Source organism: Microcebus murinus, chromosome 11, assembly GCF_040939455.1.
Source record: "Microcebus murinus isolate Inina chromosome 11, M.murinus_Inina_mat1.0, whole genome shotgun sequence".
Lineage (NCBI taxonomy): Eukaryota > Metazoa > Chordata > Mammalia > Primates > Cheirogaleidae > Microcebus > Microcebus murinus.
In genome coordinates this window covers 58,244,435-58,249,612 of record NC_134114.1, presented here as the reverse complement: position 1 = coordinate 58,249,612, position 5,178 = coordinate 58,244,435, and positions in this window count along the sequence as shown.

Sequence of the window (5,178 nt, the reverse complement as noted above, 5' to 3'; positions counted from 1 at the left end):
TCATATTTAATTGCCATCATATACTCAATCTCATGATAATAAATGCTATGTGGCACCCACATTTGCAGTTGATCTGGCATTTCATTATATTAGCCACATTGCTACAAATTATATTCCCAAAGAACAGATTAAACAAACTTGATGTGCACTTTCCCTACAGTACATTATAAGTGAAAAGCAATGCTGTTCGCCCACTGTGTTGTTCAAGGCCCGGCTAGCAGCCTTAGCAGATAAACCCCAAATCTCAAAGACATAACACAATGAAAGTTTATTTCTTGCACCTATAAATTCCAACACAGGTGTTTCTGATTAGCAGGAGCCCTCTGGGGCTTCCCCTTCCATTTTGTGGCTTTTATCTGCAAGAAGAGATTTCCAAGGTTGTTGCCAAAAAGGAAAGTCCATGGAAGACCATAAGTGGGAGGTTTAGCAGGGAGAGCAGGCTGGAAAGAGGCACACACCACTTTTATGCACACTCACTGGGCCTAAACTTGTCACATCACCACACTAATTGCAAGGGAATTGTATGTAGTCTAGCTGTGAACCCGGAGGAAGAGGAACAGGTGTGGTGAGCAGCTAGCCTGGTGCTGCCACACCCACAAAGGGAAAGAGACAGATACCAGGCTCTCAACCTAACTCCTGCTTCCTCGCACTTTTCAATTTCTTCTTTGTTCTAGGATTAAGAGACTTGGGCAGATGGTTTGAAAATACACCTTGCTTCTAGTAAGGGTCCTTAAGTATGTGCAACCAGAAGACTCAAAGGAGTTAATGCTAATTATTCTTTAATGGTTGTGAGAAATACGAGTTCAAGTCTTCTTTGGACAGAATTCCATAGTTTAGGAAAGTGACTCAATCATGGGCAGAGACTAGAGGTTGAATTCTCTCTTTTGTAAAGAATGGAATGAGTACCACTATGCTGGACATGTGGAAATAATTTTATCATATAGAGTTTTTTGTATAACATTACACATTGGGCTTGGATTTTAGTTCTATATTACCGGTATTTTTATTGCCTATGTCATTATATTTGGTAAAAAATGTTCTTCTGTTGTGTCATATACTATTAATGTTTGTCCTTTTCATCTAGACTGGGAAGCCTGTCATTGCCCAATAGGCCATTAGTAACATAGACTTCACATTCTGTCCTCAACATGCACGGAGCTAGAAGGTCTTTGTTCCAGGATGTGAGTGAGAGGGAAGCCTGAACCCTGTGGCTTTAGTTGGCAAATGCTCCCCATGGGTCCTATCACACCCTGAGTGAGGCAGCCTGCCAACCCAAACATACTTCTCACTTCCCACCTGTACAGCACTTCATGGCATTTGGGTTGAAATTAAGAATGTTGTCAGGCTGGGCATAGTGGCTCATGCCTGTAATCTCAGTACTATGGTAGGCTTAGGTGGGAGGATCACTTGAGACCAGGAGTTGGAGACCAGCCTGAGCAACGGTGAGACCTCATCTCTACCAAAAATAGAAAAATTAGCCAGGTGTGGCATGGGCCTTATAGTCCTGCCTAGTTGGGAGGCTGAGGCAGGAGGATTATTTGAGCCCAGAAATTTGAGGGTTTTTGGTTTTGTTTTGTTGTTGTTGTTGTATTTTGTTTTGTTTTAAGATAAGCATGAGGTGATGTGTATTGAGGGGGAACAAGATAGGATTATAGAGCAAAAGCAAGATAAAAGTCTACAGAGCAAAATAACATACACCACAGAGAACACAACTGGACCCCTTGTAGCAGCAAAAGAGCAAGCCCAAGAGTGAGGTTACAGTGAGCTATGATGATGCCACTGCACTCTACCTGGGATAACAAACAAAGCAAGACTCTGTCTCAAAAAAAAAAAGTTGTCAATTTGCTTAATACAAACTCACAGAGGTGCTAAAAGCAGGCCATTGAGACTGAGTGTTTCTGAATCTCCAGCTTAAAAACTTTAGCTATTACTCTGATATATAAATGTAATCATACTGGTCAGAGTCTTCCATAGACACAGAACCAACAGGAGATATATATATATATATAACATATATATTTTAATATTTATTTTTAATATATATTAAAAGCTATAAATAGGATACATATTTTTTAAAAGATTTATTTTAAAGAATTGGCTTGTGCAATTGTGAGGGCTGGTGAGTCTGAAATCTGTAGGACAGGCCAGCAGGCTGGATATTAAGCCAGGAGTTGATGTTACAATCTTGAAGCAGAACTTCTTCTCCAGAAAACCTCAGTTTTTGCTCTTAAAGCCTTCAACTGATTTGATTAGGCACACCCACATTGTCAAGGGTCCTTTACTTAAGGTCAACTGATTGTAGGTATTGGAGCTTAGAAAATGACACCTCACAGTGAAGGCCTCTGAAATAGCCTCAGAAGCAAAGTTTCTCTCTGGCCTTCTCCTGCCCTCCTGTCTCTGGCCCCCCATTCTCCCCCAGGTTAGTGTACTGAAATACAGAGTGTTAAGGCCTGCTCAGGGTCATATAAGTATATAAGGCTCAAGGTATGCAGCCATTCCCTAGAGAAGTTGGCCACTTCTTGAGGAAATGATAGCTCTGAGCTGTGTGCCTAGGAATGTTTGTCCTAGGCTCATGCCCAGAAGCTATGTTCTCTATCAACAATAATACTTGGGTAACCATACACACTCCTTCTGTTAACTGAACTGCTTTGTGGTGTACTGGCACCATTATCTGCTAGTTACCCAAAGTTACCAAAGTATTATGTGCCTTTCATACTCTGCCTATAATTAAAGATAATTATTTTCCATACCCTCAAATAGAAGGTACGCATATAGATAAAATGAATGTTACTTATAAACTTACTGATTATGTATCTACTAACCAAGGAGCGTCCTGTAACGGCCTCCTGCATGTAATAGAGCCTTGCCTGTTAACCCACTCGGTTAATCTATGTGTTCTCACTGTGTGCCCCGTAAGTAATTTCTCTGTCTTATATGAAGTAGAACCTCAACATGTTTGTTTTGCTAGTTCTAATGTTTCGGAGCTCCATGCTGTGGGACTTTCTCGGGATGTCTGCAGCATCTGGAGTTGCTCCACTGGAACAGTGATGTTTTCTACTTGACTCCTGATCTAGAGGATGATGAATCTCTTACCTGGATCCCTCGTTGCTTGCAGCCTCCTTCTACCTACCTACACTTGACTCTAGCAACTATTTTGCAAAGCTCTCAGTTATTGTCCTGCCACTTGGCCAACAACAAGAAAACTTTAGCTGAACATCGATTGGCTACAACTATCGTGTCCAATCAACTAAAAGACCTTTCCCATATCATAACCCAAGACTCTAACCATCATTGGTGGGATTTCTTATTTACTAGCACTACTGCCCGTAGATACTTCTCTGCTATATTTATCCCTATATTGATTATCATCATTGTGCTTATTATTTTATGTCTCTGCAATTGCTGGATGTATCGCCGTATAAGACAGATATATAATACTGTCATATTCAGACAATCTCATGTAAACTATGCATATTCTCCCAAGCAGCCCTAGGATGGAATTGTACTGAAATACAGAATGTTAAGGCCTGCTCGGGGTCATATAAGTATGTAAGGCTCAAGGTATGCACCCATTCCCTGGAGAAGTTGGCCACTTCTTGAGGAAATGGAAATTGATAGCTCTGAGCTATGTGCCTAGGAATGTTTATCCTAGGCTCATGCCCAGAGGGTTATGTCAGACCAGTCACTATAGGCCCTGGCTCCTAGCCAGATCTGGGACCTCACGTGACCAGGGCATATGCCTTTTTGGCACCAAGCCTTCCTTTGTTCAGACCCCTATATAAACAGCACAGAGAAGTCCCCAAGGGGCCGCCATTTTTTCCTATCCAACCTCTCAGGCTTGCCGCTGCTTACCTGCTTGATATCCTCGCTGTTGTTGCCTTTACCGCTGCCTGAGACTGCCCGTGATGATTAGCCTCCAGTGCTGATAATGGGGTCCTAGTGGTATGATTACTCTTTTGTGTTCTTCCCCTGTGGTACTTTTCCCTTAGTTTCTCTTTTTTTCTCTTCCCCCTGTAATAAATGTAAGTAAAACTGGTGTGGCTTGTGGTGGTGTGTCCTGCAGATCGAGCTTAAATTGCAAAAAGTCTGTGTACAGCAATTAATAAAATTAATTATCAATACAGTTAGCCACAGAGACTAGAATCCCCTTCCCTAAGGTGGGTCTAGAAACCAGAACCTCTCTTTTCCCCAAAGCCAGCCATAAAACCTAAAAATATTAGTGAACTCTCTTTCTGGGTAAAAACGGGCCATAAAGTTCTCTCACCTACCTTGTTTGATAATAAGACCTCCATTCCAGAAAGGGTTCTGCCCCACACCCAGAAGGAAGGCATGCTACAGAGGGAGGCCTAGAGGAGTCTGAACAGGCCCTGCTAAGTTTACCCCTCATCTATTCCCATGAGATTATACCGTTTTTGTCCATTCACATTTCTACATGGCTGTCCATTCTTCATCAAGTCTATGGGAAAGAGTAGACAGTTTTCCCAGGGTCTTTGGGTCTTCCTTTGGAAGGCTCCTGTGTCACAGGGAATTGGGATGAAATACATTTATGCTTTTCTCTTACTAACTTGTCTTTTGTTATGGAAGTGTCGGCCATGACCCTTATAATGGGTAAGGAAAGGTATGGCTCCTTTCCACCCCTACACAGGTGCTAACCATATCTACAAAATACTTTCATAGCAACATCTGTGTTAAATTAAGTCACTGAGTATTATAGCCTGGCCAAATTAACAGAAAAAACTACCTATCACAGTAATCAAAGTAACTGAAAATGTGATTACGCTATATGCCTCCTTGGAGTTACTCTGTTTTTACACCCACAAGCTTTTTGGAAAAAAGGCAACGCTCTCTTAAGCACCGAAGTCACATTTGTTCATCTATCAGGATACTTTTTCAAAAGAGTCTGTGGTTCGGTCTAAGCAAAATGACAGCCATGCCTTGGAAGTTTTTGATTTATGGTTGGGTCTTGATTGTCATCTCCTTCTCCATAGTCCAGTGATTTTTCAAGGTTAGATTAAAAGTAAAAAGTGAAATTTTAAGATTGGGGCCCCTATGTCCCTGAAATTCCAGCTCAAATAGGACATCTCTTGCTTTTGATCAGCGCTTTCAGGTATCTGCAGCTTTAAAAAGCATTCCTCTGGAAAATCAAAACTGAAAATACTCAAACAGCTGGCCTTCAGC